Below are 16,721 nucleotides of genomic sequence, written 5' to 3'. Positions count from 1 at the left end.
TATGCTGAGCCCTACCCACAACCTTCTGCAGTTTCTTCGGGTCATATGCAAAGCAGTTGGCATACTAAGCCATTACGCATCCAAATAGGATGGTTTCTATGGTGCATCAATAAAAATTAATAGGAGTCAACAGGGGGTTGCCAAATTTCTTTAGTCGCTTGAGGAAGTAGAATCAGTAACATATTCCAAAGTAATGTACAGGAAGTTCCTTTTTATTTTTTGATTTTAACCAAATAGATTCTGATTTTGAACCCTCAATTACATAGTCACATAATAAATATTGTAGTCATTATTTTAACCATTTTCACTATTAAACATTCTGTATGACCGTGAGGCATGGGAGCAAAAACAGGCTCCGCGATTTATTGGTTGACTTATTACCCCTCTCAACCCTATTCTCCTGCCTCTTCCCATAATTTTTACGCCCTGACTAACCAAGAACCTAGAAACCTCTGCTTTAAATATACCCAATGATGTGGCCTCGACAGCTGTCAGTGGCAAAAAGTTCCACAGGCTCACCACACTGTAGCTAAAGAGCTTCCTTCTCAACTCTATTCTAAATTGATGACCCTGTATTCTGAGGCTGTGCCCTCTGGTCCTAGACCAGTGGTTCCCAACCTTTTCTATGCCCCACACCCCTAGGAAATATTTGATTAATGTTCATACCCCCTACAAAAGTAATATTGTGGCGACCCACTTCCCAGCGCACTCGAACCGGCTCACAAATCGGCGCGCGCCGGCATTGAGGCCGGTCCCAAAAAGGGCGCCAAGTCTGCTTCACCAGCAAGGGCAAAAGCCCGCGCGCGGGACGGGACTGTGAATACGCGCCCCCTACAGCATTCCCGCCGGGGGAGGGCGGGATCAGGAAGGCTTTAAAGCGAGGCCGCGAAGTTCGAATAAATCTCTTTTGCAACTGCAGCTCATCGACTACGTGTCGTTATTTCAGCGCTGCATGTAGCACACCACCACAATTAGTGACCCCAACGGCCCAAACGATATTTGAGCCGAAGATGAACGACGCCGCATCTGTTCATGCAGTTTCGTTAAAACTGCCAAGCTTCTGGATGCTGCGACCTCACCTGTGGTTCCAGCAAGCAGAAGCCCAATTCCACATTCGGCAGATAACCTCGGATGCCACATGTTACTACTATGTGGTGAGCTCCCTTGACCAGGAAACAGCGGCCCAGGTTGAGGAATTCATACAGTCACCCCCTGCGGACGGCAAATACACGGAATTCAAAGCCCTGCTCATAAGGACTTTCGGACTCTCACGGCGCGAGCGGGCTGCCTGCTTACTGCACCTGGATGGTTTGGGAGACAGACCGCCATTGGCTTTGATGAACAAGATGCTGTCCCTGGCCGGAGGACACAAGCCCTGCCTCATGTTTGAGCAGGCATTCCTGGAGCAGCTGCCCGAGGACATACGCCTGCTGCTGTCCGACGTGGATTTCAGCGACCCCCAGAAGGTGGCAGCCTGGGCGGACTTGCTGTGGAAAGCCAAGAAGGAGAGTGGAGCGTCCGTCGCACAGATCACCAGGCCACGCTCCCAGCAGCAGACCAGACCAGGCCCGGCAGCAGAGCCCATTAACCCCAGAGGCAGGGGTGAGGAGACCAACGAACAATGGTGCTTCTACCACCAGCGGTGGGGTGCAGAAGCCCGCCGCTGTCGCTTGCCCTGCAAGTTCCCGGGAAACGCCAGGGCCAGCCGCCGCTGATGGCTACGGCGGCTGGCCATCAGGATAGCCTCCTGTATGTGTGGGACAAGCAGTCGGGACGCCGCTTTTTGGTTGTCACCGGTGCCGAGATCAGCGTCTTACCTCCGACGAGTTACGACACCCGCAGCAGGGCACCGGGTCCCCCCCTGAGGGCCGCGAACGGCAGCACAGTAAGGACCTATGGCACCCATACGGTGCGGCTACAGTTTGGCTCCAGCCAGTTCACGTGGGACTTCACACTGGCTGCCCTAGCCCAACCGCTCCTGGGCGTGGATTTTTTGCGGGCTCACAGCCTACTGGTCGACCTGCCAAGGAAGAGACTGGTCCACACCGAGACCTTTCATACGTTCTCCCTGGGTGAAGCCCAGTTGCCAGCCCCTCACCTCGACTCCATCACCCTGTCCGACAACGAATTCACCAGAGTCCTGGCGGATTTCCCATCGGTTCTGGCACCGCAGTTCACGGCGGCCATGCCCAGACACAGCGTATAGCACCACATCCCGACACAGGGACCACCCCTCCACGCCCGTGCTCGAAGGCTTCCCCCGGACAAGCTCCAACTGGTGGAGGAGTTCAAGAGGATGGAGGAATTGGGGATCATACGGCGGTCCGACAGCCCATGGTGCCCAAAGCATCAGGGGGCTGGAGACCATGCGGCGACTACCGCATGCTGAACGAGGCTACAACACCAGACCGCTACCCTGTGCCGCACATACAGGATTTTGCAGCAAACCTGCATGGCGCACGGATCTTCTCCAAGGTGGACCTCGTTCGGGGATACCATCAAATCCCGATGCATCCAGACGACGTCCCCAAAACGGCACTCATCACCCTTTTCGGCCTTTTCGAGTTCCTCCGCATGCCGTTCGGCCTAAGGAATGCCGCACAGACGTTTCAGCGGTTAATGGACGCGGTGGGACGCGACCTGGACTTCGCTTTCATCTATTTGGACGACATCCTCATAGCCAGCAGCAGTTGTCAGGAGCATCTGTCCCACCTCCGTCAACTCTACGCCCGACTGAGTGAATACGGCCTGACAATCAACCCGGCCAAATGCCAGTTCGGGCTCGACACCATCGACTTCCTGGGCCACAGGATTACTAAAGACGAGGCAACCCCTCTGCCTGCTAAGGTAGACGCAGTCCGCCATTTCCCCCGACCCAACACAATCAAAGGCCTTCAGGAATTTGTGGGTATGGTAAATTTCTACCACCGCTTCCTCCCTTCAGCTGCCCGAATCATGCGCCCCCTGTTCGCCCTGATGTCGGGTAAGGGCAAGGACATTACCTGGGACGAGGAGTCCGCTGCCGCTTTCATTAAAACGAAAGAAGCCTTGGCTAACGCCACGCTGCTAGTGCACCCCAGAATGGACGTCCCTACCGCCCTCATAGTGGACGCATCTAACACGGCAGTTGGTGGGGTGCTGGAGCAACTCATCGAGGGTCGCTGGCAACCCCTGGCGTTTTTCAGCAAACACCTGCGACCACCCGAGCTCAAATACAGTGCTTTCAACTGGGAACTGTTGGCGCTATACCTGGCAATCCAGCATTTCAGGTACTTCTTGGAAGGTAGGCCCTTCACCGCGTTCACGGACCACAAACCGCTTACCTTTGCATTCACGAAAGTGTCCGATCCCTGGTCGTCCCGCCAGCAGCGACATCTGTCCTACATCTCTGAATACACGACGGATGTCCGGCATGTCTCGGGAAAGGACAATGTCGTGGCGGACGCTCTCTCTCGCCCTACCACTCAAGCCCTGTCCCAAGGGGTAGACTATGAAGCATTGGCGGAGGCGCAGCAGGCAGACGAGGAGATCCCAAGTTACAGAACCGCAGTCTCCGGTTTGCAGCTCCAGGACCTCCCCGTAGGCCCAGGTGAGAGGACCCTACTCTGTGACGTCACCACCGGCCAACCCCGCCCTGTCGTCCCGGCAACCTGGCGGCGGCGCGTTTTCGACTCCATTCATAACTTAGCGCACCCCTCCATCAGGACAACCGTCCGGATGGTCTCCAACAGGTTCGTTTGGCATGGACTCCGCAAGCAGGTCAGTGAATGGGCCAAAACGTGCATGCCCGGCACCTCCTGACTATCGTGGACCGGTTCACAAGATGGCCAGAGGCGGTCCCGCTCACCGACACCACCTCCGAATCTTGCGCCCGGGCACTGATCGCCACCTGGGTATCTCGCTTTGGTGTACCGGCCCACATTACCTCCGACGGAGGCGCCCAGTTCACCTCCAGTCTGTGGTCAGCTATGGCCAGCCTTTTGGGGACACAGCTGCACCACACAACTGCTTACCACTCACAGTCGAACGGACTGGTGGAGCGTTTCCATCGTCACCTGAAGTCGGCTCTCATGATCTGCCTGAGAGGACCTAACTGGGTGGACGACCTTCCCTGGGTCCTGTTCGGAATCCGCACGGCGCCCAAAGACGATCTGCACACCTCGTCGGCTGAGTTGGTGTACGGCACACCCCTGGTCGTCCCAGGGGAGTTCATACCAGCCCCAAGGGGGCAAGAGGAAGAACCCGCAGCAGTCCTGGGCAGACTACGCGAGAGGCTCGGTAACTTGGCCCCCATACCCACTTCGCAGCATGGGCAGAACCCGACCTGCGTACCCAAAGACTGTAAGTTTGTTTTTGTACGACGGGGCGGACATCGGGCACCGCTACAGCGGCCCTACGAGGGGCCGTTTACGGTGAGCAAAAACAACTGGTCCACATTCGTGCTGGACATTGGGGGGAGAGAGGAGGTTTTCACGGTGGACTGACTCAAACCGGCCCATGTGGATGTGACGCAGCCGGTCGAGATTCCGGCACCACGGCGCAGAGGCAGACCTCCCAAACAGAGTCCGGCCCAGACTGTGGACATTGGGGGGTATATCACTGGTTCTGGGGGGGGGGATTATGTGACGACCCACTTCCCAGCGCACTCGAACCGGCTCACAAATCGGCGCGCGCCCGCATTGAGGCCAGTCCCAAAAAGGGCACCGTCTGCTTCACCTGCAAGGGGAAAAGCCCGCGCGCGGGACGGGACTGTGAATACGCGCCTCCTACAGCATTCCCACCCGGGGAGGGCGGGATCAGGAAGGCTTTAAAGCGAGGCCGCGAAGTTCGAATAAATCTCTTTTGCAACTGCAGCTCATCGACTGCATGTCGTTATTTCAGTGCTGCGTGTAGCACACCGCCACAATATCACATTTGAAGATGAAGAAGTCTAATTTCTCATTATTGAACCACATACAATACTGCGAGTGAACAAACTGAACTTAAAAAAATAAGCTTTTAACTCAGTGCATAAAATGCAAATATAAATTGAGTAATTAGATTCTAATTTATTCAGAAAAAATTGTAAACAGTAAAATCAATCCCAATTGTGAACATAAAATTCAGTGACTTCTTTGCTCCTGCTTCCCATTCATGATTTTGTCAAAACGTGGAACTTTCTTTCTGACTGCGATCCGCGGGTCTGCCTGTGGATTCAGGCGATTCTTAGATTTTGTCTTGATTAACAAAAGAGAACTGAATCCAGATTCACACAAGTATGTTGTGCAAATGGAATGAGGACACGTAGTGCTTTTCCACCAAGTCTTGGGAACATATCCAGTGCTGCACACCAAAACTCCTCCAAAGTCTTGCTTTCAGATTGCATTTCAAGAGCTCGATTTGTCTGCAAATCAATAAGATCTTCCTTCAGCTCTTCATCATCTGATATTTTCCCCAAACTGTAGGAATATGGATTCATGATCCATTCTTCTGAAATCTTCAGGTCTCCAGCAGCAAAATATCCATCAAACGATTCTGACAGCATTTCCAAATGAGCCACAAATTCTTATTTATTAAATTTTTAGAAAATTACAAAGAATAAATGTGATGATAAAATAGTAAGAAAGAGAAAAATAATATTAATCCTCCCACCTCCCCTTAACCCTCCCCCCCCCTTAACCATTATCTAAAGAAAGAAAAAAAAGAAAGAAAGAAGAGAAAGATTGCCTGGATATCGGAGGATCCCCACATGCTCCATGGAGTTCAAAATAATTTTAATATTTATTTTTACTTTCCCCAATTACTTTATAATTTTATCTTCAAAGGACCTATGTATTTAATCCTATCTTTTGTAGGCATGGGAGCCAAATTTTCAAAAATATATCATATTCATTTCTTAGATTATATGTAATTTTTTCAAGTGGAATACAACAATATATTTCATTATTCCAACAATCCATAGTTAAATATAAATCAGATTTCCAAGTAACTGCAATAACTTTTTTGGCTACTGCCAATGCAATTTTTATAAATCTTTTCTGATACTTATTCAATTTAAGTTTCGGTATTGTCCCTTCAATATCTCCTAATAAAAATAATATTGGACTATGTGGGAGTTGTACTCCAGTAATTTGTTCCAATAAAAGTCTTAGATTTATCCAAAATGGTTGAATTTTAAAACAAGACCAAGTAGAATGTAAAAAAGTACCAATTTCTTGATTACATCGAAAACATTGGTCAGACATATTTGAATTTAATCTATTTTCTGTGGTGTTATATATATAATTGATGTAAAAATTATATTGTATTAATCTAAGTCGAACATTTATTGTATTTATCATACTATCAGAACATAATCTTGACCAGCTTTTTCCATCAATTTTAACATTCAAATCAGATTCCCATTTTTGTCTTGATTTATGAATTCCTGATTTAATTGTCTGTTTTTGAATCAAATGATACATACAGGATGTAAATTTTTTAATTTTTCCTTTTTGAATTAGTATTTCTATTTCACTAGGTTTTGGCATCAACATCGTTTGACCCAGCTTTTCTCGTAAATAAGCTTTTAATTGAAAATAACAGAAAAGAGTGTTGTTTGATATTTTATATTTATTTTTTAATTGATCAAACGACATCAATATACCTCCTTCAAAACAATCACCTATATATTTAATCCCCTTTTGGAACCAATTATGTAAAAGTTTATTATCCATTGTAAAAGGAATAAGCCTATTTTGAATTAAAGTTCTTTTTGCTAATAAAGATTTCTTTATCTCATCGTCCATATTTACCTTATTCCATAAATCAATCAAGTGTCTTTAATATAAGAGATTCTTTTTTTTCCCGTATCCATTTGGATTCCCATTTATATATAAAATCTTCTGGTACGTTTTCTCCTATCTTATCTAATTCTATTCTAATCCATGCCGGTTTTTCTTCATCAAAAAAAGACGCAATAAATCTAAGTTGATTTGCTTTATAATAATTCTTAAAATTTGGAAGTTGTAACCCTCCTAAGTCAAATTTACATGTCAATTTTTTCAATGATATTCTTGACATCTTTCCTTTCCAAAGAAATTTCCTTACATATTTATTCAGTTCTTGAAAAAACTTCTGAGGTAATTGTATTGGTAAAGTTTGGAATAAATATTACAATCTAGGAAATATATTCATTTTTACAGCATTAACTCTACCTATTAATGTTATTGGTAACATCATCCATTTATCAAGATCCTCTTTTATTTTTTTTAATAATGGCAAATAATTTTGTTTATATAAATTTTTCACATCATTATCAACTCTAATACCTAAATATTTTATCCCATTTATTGACCATCGAAATTGAGTTACTAATCAACATTGATTATAATTTTCTTTGGTAAGGGGTAAAATTTCACTTTTATCCCAATTTACTTTATACCCTGATACTTTCCCATATTCTTCCAATCTAAAAGATAATCTTTGCAAAGATTGCAATGGGTTTGTTAAATAAATCAAAACATCATCAGCAAATAAATTAATTTTATATACTTCTTGATTAACTCTAAAGCCCCCAATGTCTGAATCTGTTCTAATTAATTCAGCTAATGGTTCTATTGCCAATACAAATAAAGCAAGTGATAATGGGCAGCCTTGTCTAGTTGACCTCGTTAAGCAAAATGGTGTTGAAATCTGACCATTTGTAACTACCTTAGCTTGAGGATTAGTATTTAAGGTTTTAATCCATTGTATAAAAGATTTTCCTAACTCATATTTTTCCAATACCTTAAATAAAAAATCCCATTCCAATCTATCAAATGCTTTTTCTGCATCCAAAGCAACTGCCACACTCATTTCCTCTCTTTTTTGTGCCAAATGAATTATACTAAGTAACCGGGTTATATTATCCATTGATTGTCTGTTTTTAATAAAACCTGTTTGATCCATATGTATTAATTTTGGTAAATATTTAGATATTGTATTAGATAAAATGTTTGCTATTATTTTATAATTTGTATTCAACAAAGAAATAGGCCTATATGATGTTGGTTTTAAAGGATCTCTATCTTTTTTTGGCAATACAGTTATGATCGCTGTTAAAAAAGATTGTGGGAGTTTATGCATTCTTTCCACTTGATATATTAATTCCATAAAAGGAGGAATTAATAAATCTTTAAATTTTTTTTATAAAATTCAGGAGGAAAACCATCTTTTCCTGGGGATTTATTACTCTGAAGTGATCCTAAAGCTTCTTCAACCTCTTTTAATGTAAAGGGCATATCTAATCCTTTCTGTTCTTCCAAATTTAATTTTGATAGATAGATAGATAGATAGATACTTTATTCATCCCCATGGGGAAATTCAACTTTTTTCCAATGTCCACTTTTTTCCACTTGTTGTAGCAAAACTAATTACATACAATACTTAACTCAGTAAAAAATATGATATGCATCTAAATCACTATCTCAAAAAGCATTAATAATAGCTTGATATAGTTCAGTATAAAATTTTTTGAAAGTTTCATTAATTTCTAAAGGTTTATAAGTAACCTTATTTACACTTGTTCTAATTGCATTTATTGTTTTAGAAGCCTGTTCTGTTTTCAACTGCCAAGCAAGAATCTTATGTGATCTTTCACCTAATTCATAATATTTCTGTTTAGTTCTCATAATTACTTTTTCTGTACGATATGTCTGGAGTGTATTATATTGTAGTTTTTTATTAACAAGTTGTCTTCGTTTTTCTGCTGTCATATATCTTTGAGATTCTTTTTCTAACTTTATGATATCTTTTTCCAATTGATCTATTTCTGCCATGTATTCCTTCTTAATTTTAGATGTATAACTTATAATCTGACCCCTAAAGTATGCTTTCATCGCTTCCCATAATACAATTTTATCCTCAACTGAATGTAAATTTGTATCCAAAAAAAACTGAATCTGTTTTTCCATAAAATCACAAAAATCTTGACATTTTAATAAAATTGAATTAGATCTCCATCTATAGATTGATTCCTCCTTATCCATCATTATCATTGTCATTATCAAGGGGGAATGATGTGACAGTATTCTTGTTTTATATTCCACACTTTTCACTCTATCCTGAATATTTTTTGATAATAAAAAAAAATCAATCCTTGAGTAAGTTTTATATCTATTTGAATAAAATGAATAATCTCTTTCTCTTGGATTAATTTTTCTCCATATATCAATCAGGTTTAAATCTTTCATTAATGATAAAGTTAGTTTTATTACTTTTGATTTTGTAGCAACTTTAGTTGACCTATCCAAAACTGGATCTAAACAAAAATTAAAGTCTCCACCTATTAATATTTTATCATGTGCATCAGCCAAGTTCAAAAAAACTTCTTGTATGAATTTTGCATCATTTTCATTTGGTGCATAAATGTTCATAAGAGTCCATAATTCTGAAAAAATTTGACAATGTAGTATCACATATCTCCCCACAGAATCAATTACTACATTTTGTATTTTAATTGGTAAAGTTTTATTAACCAAAATTGCAACTCCTCTCGATTTTGAATTAAGTGAAGCTGCAATGACATTTCCAACCCAATCTCTCTTTAATTTCTTATGTTCTGTTTCTGTTAAATGTGTTTCTTGTAAAAAAGCTATATCTCCTTTCATTTTCTTAATATATGTTAAAACTCTTTTTCTTTTCACAGGTCCATTAAGTCCATTAACATTAAAACTTAAAAAATTAAGTAAATTAATCATTCATAATACCTTGGGAACTCTTTAAAATTCTCCATGTTGCTATGAGTCTCTCCCCAACCATCCAGGCAAAAAATAAGAAAAATAGAAGAAAGGTAACTAATATATAAGAAAAAAAACAAAATACCCCTCCACTAATGTTGCGAATAAAAAGAACACAACATTACCCCCCCCCCCCCATTTTATGGGTCATGGCAATCGCCATGATTGTACACGTGAAACTTGCAGCCATCGATCAGGAGCTCCTCTAACTCCCCCGCAAAAAAAATATATTAGTGAAGAAAAAAAAGAAAATAATTAATGTCTCTACTCCCAATTAATACTCCTCAACTATTTTTTTTTCCCCTTATAAAATGTCCGTCAAGTCCAACCTTATTTCAGTCTTCATCATTAGTGCACTTCATTTCTATAATTCTTTACTCCTCCTCGTGGACATCAGGTAATTCTTGTACAAATTTCTCAGCTTTCCGGTAGTCAACGAAAAATCTTCTTTCTTCGTTATCCAGGAAAATTATCAATTTTGCTGGGTAGCTCAATAAAAATTTATAGCCCTTTTCCCATAAAGATTTTTTCACTGGATTAAATTCCTTCCGCCTCTTCAGAAGATCATAACTTATGTCTGGTTAAAAAAAAAAACTCTTTTCCCTTCTATTATCAATGGCCCATTTCTCTTTTTAGCACCTTGAGTAGCTGCCTTCAAGATCATTTCTTTATCTTGGTACCTTAAGCATTTTATCAAAATTGATCTTGGATTTTGATCTTGTTGAGGTCTTGGTCTTAAAGCTCTGTGTGCTCTTTCAATTTCAATTACTTGGCTTCCTTCTTTCATTTCCAAAATTTGCAGAATCCATTCTTGAAAGAATTTTATTGGATTTTCTCCCTCTGTACCTTCCATAAGACCAACAATTTTAATATTATTTCGTCTACTAGAGTTTTCAAGCGCATCTATTTTTTCCAACATCCATTTTCTTTCTATTGTCCAGGCAAGATTATTGTCTTCTATCTTATCTATTCTTTCAGTGTTTTCTTCCATTTTTACTTCCATCTCTTTAACTTTATTATCCATCTTCTTTTGTTTTTCCACCACATTATCGAGTGTATTCTGCATCCTTCTTATATCTGTTCTTATAGCTTTTAATTCATTCATAATATATATATGGATATCTCTTATGTCTCCTTTAATCTCCTCCTTCTTTTCCGCTTCTTCTTCCTCTGTGTTTCCCAAAGAGTCTGATTCCACTTCCGATTCACTTCCAATTTCACTTCCAGCTGTAGTTAGGATTTGTAGTTTTGTTAATATCTGTTCATGCATACTTGTTTCTTTGCGCATGCGTTGTTCTTGCCGTTTCTTCTTAGAGACCGCCGACATTGCTGCAACTTCCTGTCCCGCATTATCAGAAGTGCCATGCACTTCGCCGGGAGGAGATCCAACTTGAGTCCGAGGCTTCGCCAAGACGGTTAGGCCTTTTTCCCCGCCGATTTGCGCAGTCTTCGAAGTAGTAGCTTTCTTCTGTTTCGGTTTAGGAGCTATATCAAAAAATAATCCTGAGTTGCTTATAAATAGTTTCTAGTAGGTATTTGTTAACTGTTCTTCATTTAAACCCTATTTCATTACTTTTTACGAGGGAGCTGGATTCCCAAAGTCTCGACCCTACGTCATCACGTGACGCCCCCCGAGCCACAATTTTTTCACGCACAGTAGGAGTTATGGATCCAGCATCATCAACCATCTCTTCTAGTGAAGGAAATTTTGAGAGACTGCCTCTTTCCATCCTTCGATGCCAAAAACGTAACTTTTCTTTGAAGGCATTCAATTTTTCACAAGGCTTCAATATGTTTATCCCTTTTCCTTGAAGAGAAACACTCAGGTCATTCATACGAGTGAAAATGTCAGCTAAGTAAGCCAGCATTTGGGCGAATTCCTGTGATTCCATTGCCCCAACCAGATCACATTCATGCTCCTCCAGAAAAACTTTTATTTCTTCCCGCATTTCAAAGAAGCAGGTTAAAGCTTGTCCTTGTGACAACCAACAGACTTCTGTGTGGAAAAGCAAAACTGAATGCTCACTTCCCAGATCCTCACAAAATAATTTGAAGATGTGATGGTTCAAAGCACGCCTCCTGATCCAGTTGATGATCTTCACACAAGTATCAAGGACTTTCTTCAAATTTGGAGGCAATGTTTTTGATGCCAAAGCATGCCGATGAAGAAAACAATGGGTAACTTGCAAGTCTGGAATCTCCTTTTTCATCAATGCAGAAAAGCCAGATTTATTTCCAAGCATTGCAAGTGCCCTGTCAGTGCACACAGAACCAATGACTTTGATATCTAAATCATGTTTGGCTAAGAAGTCTTGCACCAGCTGCATCACATCCTTTGAAGTTGTGTTTGTTTCAGATCTTTACAAACAGGAAATCTTCCTTCACAGCACCATCATTGACATACCTCACTAATGTGATGAGTTGTTCAAATTTTTTTCTTGCTTCTTTGCCCAGGATAATTGTTGCCATTTCCAGTGCACGTGGCTTGATGAGATCTTCCGCAATTGTATGGGGCTTCTTGGATTTGGCCACTTTATATGCCATTTGGAATGAAGCAAGAAGTAGTGGTTTCTCAACAGAAACAAAACCTAATTTTGGAAGAGTTCCTTGTGAATCAAAACAAGCTCTTTTGATTTTCAATGACCCAACATCATGTCCTTCAACATCAGCTCTGCCATGCTTGTTCTTGAAGTGCTCTTGAAGCTTGGATGGCTTTAGATTTGAGTTGGAAAACACAACGCTACAAAGAATGCTCTGGGGTTTTTGCAAGCCATCATTTCCTGTTGTGCAAGTGAAACCAAAGCACGCATAGTCATCATTCCATTTCCTCCTTTTTGACATGATGAAGGGTTAATGAAGGGTTAAGGGTAAAGAGAAAAATATGAGCTAATATGAGAAAAACTATCTGATTAAGTCAGGGATGACCGCTTTACTCAACCAGACAAAGTATCGCAAGAAATACACTTTTGAATATTATGATATTATAATATTATGATATTATCTGCAGTTACACCAAGATAAATCGTCAGGTGGAAATGCTACGGGGACGCGACATGACTTTTTAGGCTACTCTTTACTGTATTTACACACCTATTTCCAATGATTACCAGAGATATGAACTCCCATCACGATTCAAAGTTCTCGGTGCTAACCATGATACCTCCTCAACTAACACAATTCAAAATTATCAATGATTTAAGAAAAAAACCTTTTACAAGGAAAAAAAACCTTTGAAATTCAAAAACTTCTTTAATGCATTGAGACAAATACGAATGAATGACTTCAGCTGCTTTTTATCAAAATGTGGCTTTTTTAAATTTTATAATTGAATAATTTACCTACTGTCTGCGGGTTTGGTTTTAACGCGAAATTGTTGCTCGATGGTTGATTCGGGATGTATAAAGATTTTGGCATTATGAGATGACTTCTTAACTCTGAGATGTAACCTAGCTAAAATTGATGAGACTCTTCAACTCTGAGGTGTAACTTCCCAGGTAACACTGATGAGAATCCTCAATGCTGACTCGGGCAGTGGGAGACTGGAGTGTGCTTGGGACAAACGTTACTACCACTTCTCAAGGCACACTGGTAGCTGGCTGAGTGATGATTCATGACTCGTCACTCAAGGACACAAGCCACTCTTTGTCGCACCCCCTGAAATTCCATTTCTCACCCCAGGTTGGGAACCCTTGTCCTAGACTCACCCACTATAGGAAATATCCTCTCCACATGCTCTTTGTCTTTCCACTGCACTTCCCTTCATTCCTGATGATGGTTTTACTTATATGCTATTATTTTTTTCCAGACTGTACGCTTCAACATGATATCTCCACCTCTACCAAAGTGCAAATTGTCAGCTGTACAATTAAACTAGAAACCGCTCTGCTCCATGTGATGTATGGTCTTGTTTCCAATTAATGTCTTGCAAAACAATGCAATAACGTTGTGATAAATTAGTGAGTCAGCTTTTAAAAGTGACCTTATTGGAGAAGTTTCATCCACTGGCGTTCATGCTGCATTATTTGTCATTATGTGGCACAAGAATAATTATTTGTAAAGCGCTATGTCGTATTTCATGTGTTTGCCAATGTTGGCTGTTTTTGTGTTGGAAGTAGCTGTCTTTACAGTCATTACTGATTCTTTATCTCTTCAGTGCTTTATTGTTCTTAAGAGGGTGGTGAATATGCCGATGTCCTCTTTGTGAAATCACCTGCATTATGGGCATAGAAGCATCTACAAACCCCATTTCCAGAAAAGTTGGGATATTTTCCAAAATGCAATAAAAACAAAAATCTGTGATATGTTAATTCACGTGAACCTTTATTTAACTGACAAAAGTACAAAGAAAAGATTTTCAATAGTTTTACTGACCAACTTAATTGTATTTTGTAAATATACACAAATTTAGAATTTGATGGCTGCAACACACTCAACAAAAGTTGGGGCAGAGGCATGTTTACCATTGTGTTACATCACCTTTCCTTTTAATAACACTTCTTAATCTTTTTGGAACTGAGGATATTAATTGTAGTAGATTTGCAATTGGAAATTTTGTCCATTCTTGCTTGATATAAGACTTCAGCTGCTCAACAGTCCGTGGTCTCCGTTGTCTGATTCTCCTCTTCATGATGCGCCATACATTTTCAACAGGAGATAGATCTGGACTGGCAGCAGGCCAGTCAAGCACACACACTCTGTGTCTACAAAGCCACGCTGTTGTAGCCCGTGCAGAATGTGGTCTGGCATTTTCCTGCTGAAATAAGCATGGACGTCCCGGGAAGAGATGTCGCCTTGATGGCAACATATGTCTCTCTAAAATCCTAATATACGCCTCAGAGTCAATGGTACCTTCACATACATGCAACTCACCCATGCCGTGGGCACTGATGCACCCCCATACCATCACAGATGCTGGCTTTTGCACCTTTCACTGATAACAATCAGGATGGTCGTTTTCATCTTTGGCACGGAGAACTCGACGCCTGTTTTTTCCAAAAACTAGCTGAAATGTGGACTCATCTGACCACAGCACTCGGTTCCACAGTCTTTTGGTCCATCTGAGATGAGCTTGGGCCCAGAGAACTTGCCGGCGTTTCTGTATAGAGTTGATGTATGGCTTCCTCCTTGCATAATACAATTTTAAATTGCATTTCTGGTTGCAGCGACGGACTGTGTTAAGTGACAATGGTTTTCCGAAGTATTCCCGAGCCCAGGTGGCTATAATTGTCATATTAGCATGACGGTTTCTTAGGCAGTGCCGCCTGAGGTCTCGAAGATCATGCGCATTCAACAGTGGTTTCCGACCTTGCCCTTTACGCACTGAGATGTCTCTGAATTCTCAGAATCTTTTCACAATATTATGTACAGTAGATGTTGAAAGACCTGAATTCTCTGCAATCTTGTGTTGGGAAATGTTCCTTTCGAACTGACTAACAATTCTCTCATGAATTTTGGCACAAAGGGGTGAGCCACGACCCATCCTTGCTTGCAAAGACTGAGCCTTTGATGGACGCTACTTTTATACCCAGTCATGATACCTCACCTGCTACCAATTAGCCTGCTTAATGTGGAGTCTTCCAAACCGGTGTTACTTGAATATTCTGTGCACTTTTCAATCTTATTTTAACTCTGTCCCAACTTTTGTTGAGTGTGTTGCAGCCATCAAATTCTAAATTTGTGTATATCTACAAAATACAGTTAAGCTGGTCAGTAAAACAATTGAAAATCTTTTTTTTGTACTTTTGTCAGTTAAATAAAGGTTCATGTGAATTAACATATCACAGATTTTTGTTTTTATTGCATTTTGGAAAATATCCCAACTTTTCTGGAAATGGGGTTTGTAGTTCAGCATAGCTTTCTAAATTTAGTTCCATGTTTTATTACACAGCCATATAGACAATGAGTCAAAAAGGACTGTTCAAAACCATAGTCGTGTCGTGAAGTATGGAAGCAGTCCCTTTGGCCCACCGAATCCTTACCAGCCATAAAGCATTTATTTATTCAAATCGTTTTAGTCCCATTTTATTTTCCTTGTATTTCTATCAACTGCTCCCTGATTCTACAACTCACCCACACACTAGAGGCAGTATAATTATGAAATAACTTACTTAATTTGATGTTTTTAGAATGCATGTTGAAACCAGAGTATCAATAGAAAATCTACACATTCACTGGAAAAATATGCAGATAGCACCTGATATCAGGATAGAATCCAGGTTGCTGCATTTATAAAATACTGGACCACTGTGCTGCTCATGGATTTTAGTCCACTGATGTTGTCCAGCATTTGACTTGGGTGAATAAAGAATGTTTTTGGAAACTGTACACATTTTCACAATTGGATTATCACCAATCTTATTCACAAATGAAAGTCTAATATAGTCTTAAATTTGATTAGGGTATCCACCCATTGGCCCAGGACAGCTGAACACCAATGTCTGCTGGCCTTTCAACCAAGCTTCTCCCTTTCATATCAGTGTGGGCTGGCTTTTAGAACAGATCTGGAAGCTTATTTTGGCTAAATATGCATCAAGGATACAAAATCTGAATGTAGTCTAGGCTTAAATTCATGCTTTAATATACTGCTGAGTTAATTTTTTTTCATCATTGAACGTAAGTGTGAAATTTATGCAGCATGCAGTCTGTAGATTTGGGATGGAGTTATTCTCTATACTATGGCTATCATACAGGACTTTCTGATTTTTGTTGCTCAGTTATGTAAAATTTCTCAAGGTGTTTTAAGTATTAGGATACAATATTTGGTAAAGCTGCACGCCGAGACCAAAAGCTTCATCAACAAGCTTGTAAGGATCATTAGGGGAAGTGAAAAGAAACAGATTTGAGGAAATGGTAAACACCGAGTTACTAGTTTCATGACTGTGTCTAGATTAGGAAGGACTCAGATGTTAGGATGCAGAAGAGGTTTTCAATTATAGTGTCAAAGATATCTCAATAGTGAGATAATAATCTCAATAGTGTTGGGAA

General features: G+C 40.9%; 1 protein-coding gene across 3 annotated transcripts in view; it reads left to right on the top strand.

Moving 5' to 3' along the window:
* The window catches only part of gtf2h1 (general transcription factor IIH, polypeptide 1), a 79,631-nt gene that overhangs the window by 61,959 nt on the left and 951 nt on the right, over positions 1 to 16,721 (top strand). The gene's annotated exons all lie outside the window — the stretch shown is intronic.

The sequence above is a fragment of the Hemitrygon akajei genome, chromosome 6 (genome assembly GCF_048418815.1).
Source record: "Hemitrygon akajei chromosome 6, sHemAka1.3, whole genome shotgun sequence".
Lineage (NCBI taxonomy): Eukaryota > Metazoa > Chordata > Chondrichthyes > Myliobatiformes > Dasyatidae > Hemitrygon > Hemitrygon akajei.
The sequence above is the reverse complement of the archived record's forward strand: the minus strand, read 5'-3'. Positions and strand labels throughout refer to the sequence as shown.